Below are 14,586 nucleotides of genomic sequence, written 5' to 3' on the forward strand. Positions count from 1 at the left end.
GGAATGAGGAAATGGGCATAAAAACATTCTTTATCTTAGCTTGAGTTTCCATTGTAGGGACCACAAAGGGGTCAGATGTACTTCATGCCTCAATACAGTCATAAGGAGATGGCATAATTTTTTACCAAAAATCACTGGAGGCAGGGGAAGGTTCTCAGCAGGAGCTGGACAGAGCTGCAGAGAAGTGATGTAGCATTAGGAATAGAATTTCTCTGGTACTACTTATCTTAAGCATTTGAAAGTCATGACTAAGGCTGCATAGAATTCATGAGAAGGCATTAAAAAATTAAATACAAACAAACAGGCAAACTGTTTGTAGAAGTAGATGGAGTTTTGATTAGCCCCCTGCCTGGGAATCTTTGGGGTTCACTGAGGTCATGTATTCTAGCTTATCTCAGCAGTTGCAGAAGCTAGAAACACTTTTATAAATGAAAGCTTAAGTATTCATACAGCGAGCAACTGCCTTGAGGGGTTCAGCTTTAAGTAATACACAAGCACTACACATCTTTGCAAGGAATACTAATGCTAGTTTTCTTACTCTAGTACTTTCTTTGTTCAGTATTAAAGAAAAATACTTTGTTTTTTAAATCTCCATTGCATGATTTAAAAAGGAGTGGCAATTGTCTTTAAATGAGCTTTCTTAATAACTTTGGTCATCTTCAGTCTGTCTCTACCTTAACAGACAGGTTCCTTCAGGCATCTGTCTCCTGGGCATGAAAGATGAAGCACTTGCTTCTATCTCTTTAAATAATGCATTACTGTATTTCTAAAGGCAGAAAGAGCTCTTGAAGTAATGATACTGGAAAAGTTTCTTCTTAGTTTAATTTAAAATTAAGATGAAAACATGCCAGATATGGCTAAAATGTTACTAGCTTTCCTGGTTTTTAAAATAATTTATTTACACTGTTTTGTTAATTTCAAGTGTTCTTGTACTCTAATGAAGAACTCAGGTATGTATCAAATCACTGTTTTCTGTAGTGTGTCAGTCTTCTCAGTGACCTTTCTAGTAGTATTTATGTATCATACGTTAGACAAATAGTCTGTCCATTTTAAATATGTAATACTTCTCCTAGGCCACAGGTACCATCGCAAAAGGGCAAAATCTGTTTTTAGTGATCTCTAATGAGCAGTAGAGTGTTTTTTTCTAAAAAAAACCCAACAAAAAACAAAACTAACCCCAACAAAACAAAACAACAGTAAAAACCAACCAAAACCAAACAAATAAAAAAACCAACCCAAGCAAAAATAAAGGAAATTTTCCCAAGACTTTGCAAATAAATGAAGATTTTAACAAATGGAAAGAGATAAAGAGCTGAAAATATTCAAATCCCTCTTGTCTCCTCCCACCTTTACTAAAGTATATTAATAATACTTTGACTCCTTTTCCAGTATGGTACTGCTTCTGTAAGTAGTTTTTTGCCTTCTTTCTTTATATTCTATGAATTTCAATGCTGTAAATGATACTTTTTTGGAGTGTATATATAAGTCAAGTCTGAGTGCTCTACCACCAATTTCAGATGAGGCTGTGATTAAGAACCTACTTACTGGCTCTGAAAGTGAGCAAGATGTAGGACTGATCAGCTCTTTTTTTGTTGTTGTTGTCAGCTCTTCTTTACTCCTTGCTTCTAGTAATTGCTTTGGCTAGTTACTCATTTCAGACTATAAGCCTGTAATTTGAGTCCTTTGGCAGAAATACCATCATATGGACCACATCCATGCAGTCCTTGCTTTAAGGAGGACTCACTGCCAATGAAATTTTGTTGATCCTGCATTGAGTAGAACCTCTCCAAGGTTAAAATGACACTTCTCAGCTGTGACAGATTGGCTGATCAGGCATTTTGTAATAGAAATATAACTCAATAATATCCAGTCTTTCAATAATTATGACCTGAGTTTTTAAAGTGCTAGTGCTCTTGATTTCCTTGAGATGAATGTCATCTTAACTTCCTTAATAGTAAATATGACAGTATGTATTATGACAACAGTAAATTTAAGTATGAGAGCCAAATACAAGGAGCAAAGAACATTCAGGGCAAGGGCCAATAATATATTTTGGACATGCTGATTGGATGTTTTGCAGTAAAGCATCACCCCATTCTGCTGTGCCTTCTTCAGCCTCAAGCCCCGCAGACTCCAGGCCTCCTTTGGCCTTAAAAGCTCTTCAACCTTCTAAACAAGTAATCAAAAATTTCCTTTTACTGCTCACATTCTAAAGTCTCTCTGCATCATGGAACATGGTACTTCTGAGGATTGTATGCTTATACTTTATGTGCCATTTCATTAAGAAAAATAAAAGATTTTTTATATAATGTACCTTCATGCGATAATACCTGAGGCAAAGTTTGTTGACTGATTGTTAAGTTACTGTTAACCAGCTGTCCATCTGTCTATATATGGGAAAAAGAAAATAAACTACATACATTACATTGAGAATTCAGTAACTTTTCAAGAAGTAGAACATTCAGTATTAAATAAAGGGGGTTTTTGCACCTTTTTCTTAATGTGGATTTTGATGCAGTCACCCAAGTGTCCTTAAATTTGTTGATGATATGGATCCAGAGAGTAACTTTGGGAAAGTACCAACTGATACAAATTATAATGTTAGAGAGATCCAAACTCTTTCACACTGGTTTAATTCTGTCTTAGTAGGAAGAATCCATAACCCCTCTCTCCAATGAAAAGATAACATAAATCATCATAAAATAAGCACTAAAATAATAACTGAAGAAGGAATTGATCATGACTTGATCATGACTTGAACAATTTCTAACTTTGTGTTACAGCCAAGTGGGCATGAGTCTCCAGCCACTTCAGAAAAACTGGCTTCTGGAACAGTTTATGTGTTTTCCTTTAATTTTTACACTGATTAAAGTTTATATTAATTTTTACTTTGGTGAAACATTATTAAAAATGGGAATTCTCTGGGAAATTTAGATTTTTTTTTTACTATTTGGTTAATTAAGACCAGAAGTTCTGAAAGAAGAATTGATTTTTTTTTTTTTTTTCATTTTTTGAGGAAAAGAACCACTTTCAGTAGCTGCTGGAGTTTTCACCCCTTGACACGTGCCTAACAGCTGATTAAGCTCAAAAGAGTTAATTAAGGTTTTCTTAGCCAATTTTTGGTACCAAGATAAAAAAAAAAATAAAAGAAAAATTGATTTTTTTTTTTTTTTTTCATTTTTTGAGGAAAAGAACCACTTTCAGTAGCTGCTGGAGTTTTCACCCCTTGACACGTGCCTAACAGCTGATTAAGCTCAAAAGAGTTAATTAAGGTTTTCTTAGCCAATTTTTGGTACCAAGATAAAAAAAAAAATATATATATCGAATGATTACCTAAGGATAGGCCTAGAAGACCTCATTAAACAAAAATAAGGAAAAGTTAGGAACACGCTGTATCAGAAAATTTGTCAGTCACAGCCATTTCGCGTCCTGCTGCTTTCACCTGATCAGAAGCTGATCACTTTTCTGACTTTTTGTTTCTCTTGTGTCTCATAAAGGGACCAGACACATGACAAAGTGATATTAATTGAGAAAGCTTAACCTGGAATCTGAAACGCCCAAGTTTCAGACTTCTGAGGTGAACTTGCTACTCAGGACTTAGTAAGGAGTTTTGGCCCCCTCTTGCGGAAGAATGCCTTTGTTTTGCCGGCTTTTAATATGCATGTTCGAGAGCCGAGACCGACACAGAAGCTCGAGGCCACGGGCTGTCAGGAGGTGTCCGCGACCTCCCCCGCGATGTGGAGCTTTTTGAATAAGACCGAGGGTCCCACGTGGCGCTGCCTCTCACAGCCCTCACCACCTTCACAAGTCGCTACTGAGACCAATGTTTATTTTATTAATTAACGAGTTTATTAAGGGTTAACACGAACTGAGGGATGAGGTTAAAGGAAAATGTAAAAATGGCAAATGGCTACCAGGGATATATCAGGGAGGAAATGTGTCCTTTAGGGAGGTAATGCAGAAAGTTCTGTGCCCTTAAGATGTTCTCTCCGAGAGAGGGTTGTGGATCACAGGAGAGGGAGGGAGGAGAGCAAGCCCGACACAGTCCTCCTCAGAGAGGTTGCGCTGTGTGTGCAGGAACAGGGAGAGGAAGAAGGGGTTGTACGGGATTGTTACCCTCCAGTGGCGAGGCTGCTTCTTCTCTAGCGGCAGAGACGGAGACGGTAGTGGGTGGCCCCCTTAACTAGCAGCAGCGGCTCCTCCCCTTGGCTGGCAGCTACGGCAGGGTCTCAAGGTCTGTGGTTTCGGGGTGCAGCCCCTCGCGGCTCGGCAGCGGCTGCAGCGCCTTGGTTTCCCCGGCAACAGGCAGCAAAACGGGGGAGGGGGCTCCAGCCCCGGCCCCGATGGCTGCTGGAAAGACCCGGTGTTCCAGGCGTCAGAACCCCAGCATGCCGGGGTCAGAATCCCGGCACGCTCACCGTTCAGGCTCAGGCTGGATCCCCGGGGCAGGCAGGCAGGCAGGCAGGTCCCAACACCAGTGTCCGCAGCAGGGGGTGTCCCAACTCGCCGCCTTTTATAGCCCAGTGACCCCCATGTCCAGTCAGTGTCATTGTCCAGAGCCAATTGGGAGCCATGAGCCCCAAGTTAGTTACATCTAAAAGCAGATTTTGAAGAGCCAAGACATTGTTTCCAAAAATGGAACAGGAATTCCCTCCTGAGATTACTATACAAATAAAAGAAGTAGGTATTGTCTTGCATAACTAAAAAATGTAACAGTAAACCAATTATTTGAAATACTCCTGCATGTTACTATTGTTTGGAGTTACCTGATATGACAGCAATGGAACAGAACTACTCCAAAACCTTCCACACAGATGGAGAATTTGTTTATATCTGAAGGTATGATATTTACTTTCACAGTGTTCTGACAGCAATCCTTATGATTATGCATTACGACTATTCAGTATCTCAAACCTTTTATCAGCTACAGCAGTTTACCCAAAATCTTTGCTTTCTGGTTTGTTGCCTGTACTTGTTTTCCCCAGACAGTAAATGCAGCCAAACAAATCTGTTATATTCTGAAGTGCTTTTTTGTTTTGTTTTGTTTGTTTGTTTGTTTTGTTGTGTTTTGGGGTTTTTTTCAGAGTTACTGAATTATTAAAAAAATAAAAAAAGCTCTGAATCATAAAAATGAATGAGCTGTAAAAATATGAATGTTAAAAGTTTAATTTACAAATAAGGTAAATTTGAAAATTTTAGAAAAAATATTCCTAGCACTCTTCAAATGTGATGCATTTTGCCCTCCTGCTAAGCACCTTGAAGGCACTGAAGGAAATGTTACTGTTGTTTTTTCTATCTAGGATACTGAGCAATGGAATTGTGTACCTATCACTTCTCAGTGGACAGGTTTCCAGCTGGGAAAACTTGTTTGAATGGCAGTTGAGCCACTGTCAGGCATCAAGATCTGACTCATCCTCTATCCTATTGCTATGAGACATGCTATCATGTACGTTATACTATTTGCAATAAATAGTATATTTTGTGACACATGCAGACTACTTGTGATTTTTTCCTGTAACGAGGATGTGGTGTTCTGCAGTCCAATAGATTACACTGGTAAGTCTTAAGAATGACACAGAGAAGGTAAGTAAAAATGTTATTACCTCTCTCTTACTTTACAACAAGTAGAGGTCATCCTACTGAAGAGAATACATGGATTTTCGCATGCTAGTAATACTAAACTCTTTGCTAGTGGATGGACTCAGAAGTGTTGTTGAATTTGAAAATGGGCTTATTTCCTTATTTTGAAGTGGAATCAGTACTCAATCAATGTCTATGAAACAAGATAAGCTGAGTTGAGCCTCCAGGTTAGGGAACATCTACAGTGCTGTGTCCAAGAGGCTGGGAGTGTACACCACAGAAAAGGAAGATCTATATATTCCTGTTTTCCTGTATTTTTATTTCTGCTCTGCCCCCCACCCCCCCTTTAGGAATCTGCTACTGGACACTACTGAAAAAGATTCAGGACAGGAAAAGCTTTTGGTTTGATCCTCTTTGTGTCTTTGTATTTTATCTGCTGTAGGTTTTTTTAATAACTGTTGTAGTAAAAAATGTCTGGAACAGCAGAACTAATTTATTTTCTCTCACTATAGGAGCACTGACAGAATGGCTGTCTCCTCCTCATAAATTAGATACAGGCACTAAAGGATTATAGTATGCTTTGAGAGAGGGAGAATACTGGAACCAGATTGGTTTACCATAAAGGACCTAGATTGCTAAGCATACAAAATTATGCTGCTGCTGCCCAACACTGCTGATGTAATCTATGTCAATGGGCATCAGAGAAAGCAAAATTATTAGCTGACATTTTTAATCTCCTTGAAATCTCAGCTATTTAAATACTTGTTTCCCTATAAAATAACCTTTGGATATTTTTCATGTTCATTTCATAAGCGTAACCCCATGAAAATAATGATTTTGAGAGTATTCCCTCTAGTGTACAATAAGCAGTTCCAGAAAGCAGTTTGTTTTCTATGAAACCAGGCTTCATCTACAGGGAGAGATAAAAAACGTGCCCTTTCTAACTCCGCAAGGGAAAAGAGGCACGTATGTTTTCTTTCTGGAGAGATTCCTTCAGAGAAACAATCATGTTCAATGAATGCAGATCCTCCCCTCTGCTCCCCAGCTCCATATCCAGGTGTGCACACACATCCATGCACATATGTCCCCGCTGTCAGTAAGACTTGCAGCTTGCCAATCTGAGATACAGTGCACTCATTCTCTATTTGTTATCTTAATCTATTCTCTTTTTCTTCTCAATGAGACTGTGGAATAACTATCCCAGAAGATTTTCAAAACTTGTCCTGACAAGACTCTGAGCAAACCAATCTCATATCAAAGTTAGTCCTGCTTTCAACAAAGAGTTGGACTTGAGGACCTCCAGAGATCCTTCCAACCTAAATTATTCTGCTTCTTATCTTTGAGATGTATTTTCTCTTGTATGAAATGACAAATGTCACTTCAGTGTATGGTTCTACAGGATATAACAGAATCACCTGCAACCTTCTCCTGCAGCCTTCCCTTATGAGAACTGATGTTCATTTCTGAATATGAGGAAAAACAGGAATAGCTGTCATGCAGCAAAAGATATTAAGTGTCTTTAGTGCAAGAGGTCAGGTTCATTGTCTGTTCAAAATAAGAAGAGCACTGTAATGGTACAGATATGAATCTGATGAGACAAATTATTAATCCTTGCATAATTTCATTTCTATGTATTGACCATGTTAATCTTTGTATCTTATTGTTCCGTGTTCTTGGAGCACTTGGCTCACTGTGACATTAATTTTCATTCAGTTACCAATAAAAAGGCATTTAGGTGCATTTTTCAGATACAAGTTCATTACTGACAAGAGACATTATGAAACAGCCTTTCAGGGGCAGTCATGAAAGAAAGAGAATACCTATCTAGTTTTAAGGTGGAGAAGCATTATGGATGTGATTGTCTTCATGAGGAAACGAGCTGCATACTCAGTGTTGGGGCTTAGGCTTTCCGTATAAAGAAAAGGAGATTTTTTTAAACTGACTTTAATGGAAATGGAGTCAATCCATAACGAAGATTTTTGCTTCTCAAGTCTCACTGCAGTTTTGTTCCAGCACGTCTGGAACTGGTCTGCTTCTGATGCAATGCAGCACCGATACAGGCTGCCATCTAGTGCCTGCAGGGGAAGGCAGCGAGCTACTGACGACAGGATTTTCCTGGATGTAGAAAGAACATCAATCCTTGCATTTTACTACAATGAGGGCTTTCTTATTACCTCAGTTTTAGCCTTACAATTAACCTTATGGAAACTTGCCTTTCATAAGGACAAAATACTGTTAGGAATAAGTGCAACTGTGCACAGGAGGGGGTTAGGGACAAGGGACAGTGGCAGAAGGCTAGGTGGGGAGGGAGAGAGAACAAAATGCAATAAAAAAGACTGAAGACAGTAACAAGGTAAAAATTACACTGATTACAGTTGCAGCTACCTTGCTACTCAAAGTAGGAGAGCAAGTGCAGTGGATTGGCCATCTGAACCAGAATAAATGCAACAAAAGATATAAGTGCAGAGTATCATGAGCATGAGGGGAATAGCAAAGGCAAAGTGAGAGAGAAAGATGAGGTACAAGTGTTTTTTGCACTCACAGAGTATCTTTAATTTAGCTGGCAACTTACTATTGGCTAAAAAGTACAAATAATTACTATTTTCCAATTAGCACTAATGATAAAAAAAACCAACAACATCTGCATACATTGATACAGTGAAACACTGGAACAGGTTGCCCAGAGAGTTGGTTGAGACTCCATCCCTGGAGACATTCAAGGTCAGGCTCAACCAGGCTCTGAGCAACCTCCAATCCCATACATTCTGTGACTCTATGATATAATTAAGGTTAACCAAAGCCATTAAGACTGCTCAGTCAACTAGCCTCATGTCTACAAAATGACCAGATTCCCCCAAACAGTCACAGAACTGTGAGACAGCATTCAAAACAAATATGTGGTGAATTGTAAGGGTCTCCTAAAGCATTCAACATATCAAAATAAACATATTGTAACTCATTATACTTAAACAAATATAACAAATATATATATTATTTTAGTGATTAAACTTAGGGATATAATTACTTTTCTGTCTCCCCAAAAATACGAGGAGGACATTGTAAAGGAAATGGCCATGCATTTTCATATAATTCCTCATTTAAAATCATATTTTAAAAGACTTCTATTCATCCCTAAAGTTAAGAGCATAGTTTTGATAAAACAATCTCTCAACAGATACACACCTGTGCAATCATTTTTGGGCAATTTTCTGTTAATTAAAACTACTACTTAAACATTAGCAGTGTTTTTATGAGCTGTACTTACAAAAAACGATGTACAATACTAATTTTTAATGGATTATTTTGTCTTGAGTTGCAAAATTGAAACTATTATTTTATTTTTATATATTCATATATTGAAATGTATTTGCAATTACTTCTTTAACTGAAAGCAGAATAATGTACAGTCAAAACAACATATTGTACCTGAGCAGTTTTGGAATATTCAAAATATTTTTCCCTCCACAGAAAGGCAGCAGACAAACAAAAGCACACCATAAATAGAAACTTGTCTGAAGTGAAAATTAAAGTTCTCAGGAATACAGAAAATATATTGGGAAAGCCAATATTTTTCTCAGAATGTAATTACAGAGTGCCCAAAACATGTAATTTTCAATCATTCTATTAAATAGGACTTTAAAATACCAGTTTGAGGTTATAAATATAGAGAATATTCCTTAACTAAGCAGAGTATTGTGTTATTGATTAAAAAAAAAAAAAAAAAATAAAAAATTTGGGCCTACCAAACTGAAATTTATTTCAAATCTACAAAAAGTGTCCCTACTGAACTATAAACTTTATCTAACATTTAGCAATATTCTCAGAGAAATTAAAGAAATAAAGATTTTTATTTTTATTTTCTTAGAAGTTTTAAGAACGGCTATGGTGGTATTAGAGAAACTTCTTTCTTCTTCATGTCTTGGGAATTTGTCAGTAAATAACTACATATTTGATATAATTTTCTTACCTATCTATTTTTGCAGGAGATGTCATGTATTGTGCATCTACTTTTTTTTTTTTTTTTTTTTTTTTTTTTTTTTTTTTTTTTTTTTAATGTAGAAATGGGTCACAATGGTTTTAAGCTTTCTCCTACAAAAGCAATTGTTTTATCCAACTGTGCAGGTCTCAATAGGAGCTGCAAACTATCCAAAAAGCTGAGTCTTCTTAAATTGTTAAATGTCATGAATCAGAATGGTGAGAACCAAAGGAAATGTTATGTCTCATTGGGAGCAACCAACAGTTCTGTAGAATAATGAAAAAGTTAGTGACAGCTTTCCCTTAGGAATGCTGCTAGTGTGCAGGAACTCTACTGTCCCTTTCCATCCTGTGCGTCTGTGTTTGTATTACCAGACTTGGTACAACTGATCGGGTATGTAACAAGTGCCTGACAAAACTAGCTGCAAAGTAACATATATTCAAGTCTTTTCTTTGTATGAGAGACGTTGTTTATAGACATAGTTACTGTTTCTGAAGCTAACTGAGATGTATCATCGTTGTTTCTGTTCTTTTGCTTGACACTTTTTATCCTTCATGCACTGGAGATAACATTTATTTGTTAAAAGTTAACCAGAATTATCAGGGAACAAACATGAATAACAGTTTTGAGAACCACCTGAATGCCAAGCTGTGTCTAGCTGAGATTTACTTATTCATTATCGAAACAATTCTAATTACCTTCCTGTTTGCCTTACCAGTAAATAGCAATAAAATAAATAAAACCAAACCAAACCAAACCAAGCCAAACTAAACTAAACTAAACTAAACTAAAATAAAATAAAACCAAACAGCAAACCAAAACAATAAAAAAACCCACAAAACCTCCTCCTAAATCCTGCCCCAATATTAGCAAAGTTAATTTTCCTGTAGACATTGGCACCAATCACTTCTTAAAAGCCAAGGCAGTAATCAAATTCCCATTACTCTACTCCTACCAAGTATTAGCATTCAAAATCATCAACTGAACCATAAATATCTTTAGCTTTCCATGTTGAACAATATTGCAATAAAAGTCTTGACAATGAATTTGTAATTAGCAAAGAGTTCTGACAGACCTAATGAAGAGGTCATAAGAATAATTTCCTCATAATCTGTGTTAGAACACTCAAAGAGCAAAAACAGCATCACAATGGTGACAAGTTAGCTATGTAGCATGAATTTTAGATGGGAATGTGATTCTCATAATCACAAATAGTAAAAAAAAGAGAAAGAACATAAAAATGAAGTTTAGAGCTAGAATCCCATACAGTTTTTTTGTTTGTTTGTTTGTTTGTTTGTTTGGGTTTTTGGTTCGATTTTGGGGTTTTTTTGTGGGTGTTTTTTTTTGTTTGTTTGTTTTTTTGTTTTATTTTACGTTTCTGTGCCTATCTGTTCACATTAATTGCAATTCAATGGACTGCTGAAGGCACTACACAAAACAGAGTGAATAAACCTTGAAAACTTATCTTCCTCAGAGACAGTCTCTGTAGACCCAACAGTAAAGCCATTTCAACGGCATTTGGAATTTGGCCACAATCTTGAGAACTGTTGTTTTGTTCTCATTTTGAGAAATTGTTTAGCCCAGACAGAGCACAGATAGTCTTCTGGTTCCTGAACCAAGGTTACAGAGGTCACCAAAACTTCTCCCTTTTGTGGGAGGTAGTACTTTCACTTCTCTTAGATTTTTGCTTTACTGCTTACAAGAGTAGTCTAACTTGGATAATGACTGCCAGATAACTTCTCCTGCCTCCAAGTTAATACATAAGACATGGTTGCCTTAAGTCTGAGAACCTGTGTTTCTGCTTTCTGTCATGTCTCACCTTTTCTGAAAAGATTCTCAGCATAACATTGTGCTGTCCCACTTGGCTTAATGTTACTTTCAAAGTTGTCAAAGTAATGCTGAACAGATCAGGTTCACGTATACCAATATTGATTTTTTTTTCTGGCATGTCATAGGTAAAGCTAGTGTATCCCCATTCTTGGCTGTTATTTCATATATTCCAGAGAACATTTATTAATTGGTGAAGACACGGAATAGTAAATTTTTAATGGTTTTCCTTGTTGTGTGGTTTTTGTTTTATTTTGGATCAATTTGAAAACACTTCTGTCAACAGTGCAAGCATCAAGCTTATGGGCTTTAGTCTTACCAGGCAGCAGATACTGAATGTTTTGGGTTAAGTCAGCTTGCAAAAATACTGGGAAGGAATAGTGATTTTATTCCTCAAAACAGTTCTTTTTGCATGCACTTACATCTTTTTCTATTTTTTTTTTCTTTCCTATTCAGAAATCATTTCACCAGCAAAAATATATTGAAAGAGCAAGTTTTATCCATGTATTGTAAAAGCTTATAGAATTTCAAACACCCCTTGCATGCGAATTTAGACACTTACAGTCAAATGTATGTTTCTGCTGCATGTCTTGCTGTACAACTGGTATAAGGCCTTTTTGGGAATCTCGTGGCACTGCTTGAATTTCAGCAGTTATGTTCATCCACATAAGCAGAAGACATATCTTTAACCAAGGAATTTAAATGTATAATTATTCCAATGAATTGCTAATGAATGAGTTACAGATCAAGAATAATTAAAAACTCCTATTCCACAGATAATGATAAATTCTGGAAAATTACAGTCAAATCACATATCATTCCTGAATGGAAAAAGAACTGAAACATCAGATACATCTCCAGTAAAGACTACACCCAGTATTTGAAAGATACCTTTAGTAATGGTTGTGTTTAACATCTATATCCTATATTGCTGGAGGATTTAATATAGCCTGAACAACAGTGGTCCTAGACATAGTGAAGATAATTACTTAAATCCTCTGCTTCTTAAAGTTACCAACATGGGCAAGGAAAAAAAATATTGATCTGGTCTGTATGACAGAAAGTTCAAGATCTTGCCCACTGTCTTCTCTCACTGTAGCAAACTACCTTTCAGAAGCTTCAGTTCACTAGTCAGGCTAAAAATATATGACATGAGAGCAGCATTGTTTCTAAATAAAATGGCTTTCAGTAAAAGTAGCAAAAAGCTTACAGACCTATTTCAAGCAACCACACTAAGCTAAAGAAGGTTCCTCTGTTTTCAAAGATTCCCAATAGGTAGAAGATGCCCTTTGAATTCCATGGTCATCTCACAGACCTTTGCATAGTAAGACATTTTTCACACAAGATACCTGGCTATTTGGATATAATATTTGGATATTTAAAAAAAAAAAAAAAAAAAAAAAAAAAAAAAAAAAAAAAGCAGCTTATGCTTCAAAGCACAGGAAATCTGATTTAAGCTTTATAGTAAATACCAAAAACTCTTATCTCTTCATATTTGTCATATATTACAATCCTGGCAATAATCCACTGCAATAATAGGAAAAAAATTCTTAAGATTAGCTTGACAGGCTATCAAAGGCATTATATGTAAATGCTGGTTAGGGCACAATTAGGGGGTTAAGCTTTAGAAATGATAAATGTTTATTTATATTAAAATGGACATGAATTTCCAGTGGGTATGGTTCATGACACATAACAATCCTACTGCTGAGGACTAATTTATTCCCTAGCATATAAGAAGAAGAAAGTTCCCCCTGCAAGCAACCAATGCAGGGACAGAGTTCCAACATCCAAAATATTTTTTAGTATTTTTTATATTAAATATTATTTTAATGGCAAAACCTGTACTAGATGGATGCATAACTCTATCAGACTATTCCTCCTTCTAGATTTTTTCTTTCCAAAGAAATGGCTAGTGACAATTATCCCAATACCGTTCCAGGGATATAAGATTCTATAGTGTAGTTATAGGTGTGATGTCTTATACACTGTGATGTATAAACTCTAGTAATTTTTCTTCCCCTTACTTGTGTTAGAGCTTAGCTTTCACATTAAAACACTAGTACTTTTAAGTATGTTTTTATTTTTCTAAGGTAATTTATAATTTATTTTAAAGGAAACATTTGAAAGTGATTCAGTTTAGGAAATTTCTCTTTTGAAAAATCACACTTTGAAAAAATGTCAGTTATTCAAGCTTACTTGAATACCACCTGATTCCCATAACAGAACACTTTTCATGTGTGTCACTGATTCATAAATACAGCGTAACTAAATAGAACTCATTGAGGCATTCTCTAAACAGACATCTCTAACTTAACATCTTCCCTCTGCCCTGCAGAACCAGCTTAGAAATCCTGAGAAATTCATGATCCTTGTGAGAAATCAAGGTGTATATTACTTCTTGCCTTTGACTTTGTCTGTGAGTAAAGAAGGTGCTGATAATTTAGCCAGTGAAGAACTAAGGCTATGATAGAAATGAACTTCAGTAAATGTATCCTCTATGTTACCATACTTATTTATCAAGTTACATTTAGGAAAATTTTAATGCAAAAATATTTAGATTAAGTTTCATCCAGATCACAGCAGATGTAATTTGCCATAGCTGTTGAGATAGTTGTAGTAAGTAAACCAATAATATCCTTTACCATCACTTCTAAAACAAAAATATAACTATTGGATACTTACAGTAGATATTAAATACATGTTAAACATCAGTTTTCTTGTGCTTGGATACACTTTTCAGAGTGCCAAGAGAAACTACAGGAAAAAAGAACAGAGCTGTCCCTTTGTCTGCACATTACTACTCATCCATCACATATTTAACAACTAATGCTAATATTTTTCTAGCAATTTTATTTTTATTTTTTTTTTAGGTTGTTAACTGTCATTTACATAAGAAATATCTTTTTTATTATGTTTTATTTTCTTAAATAACATCTCACTAATATACCACAAAGAGGTGCTCTAAATCCACAATAGCTGTTGAGAGCAGCTCTACCAAGAACAGAGAGGACTGATGTAATTTACCCTCAAGGTAGGGATTTCAGATTTCAGTACTCTGGTGTGTTTGGTGTGTTTGTTGCTTTTTTTTTTTTTTTTTTTTTTTTTTTTTCTTTTTTTTAAGCTGTTTCTCATGGCAGTCGTTGTAATAAGACATTTGTCCAGCAGTCAGAACTTAAAATAATGAGATTCATAGCTGCCAC

The sequence above is a fragment of the Chaetura pelagica genome, unplaced genomic scaffold, assembly GCF_000747805.2.
Source record: "Chaetura pelagica isolate M959 unplaced genomic scaffold, ChaPel_1.0 scaffold70, whole genome shotgun sequence".
Classification (NCBI taxonomy): domain Eukaryota; kingdom Metazoa; phylum Chordata; class Aves; order Apodiformes; family Apodidae; genus Chaetura; species Chaetura pelagica.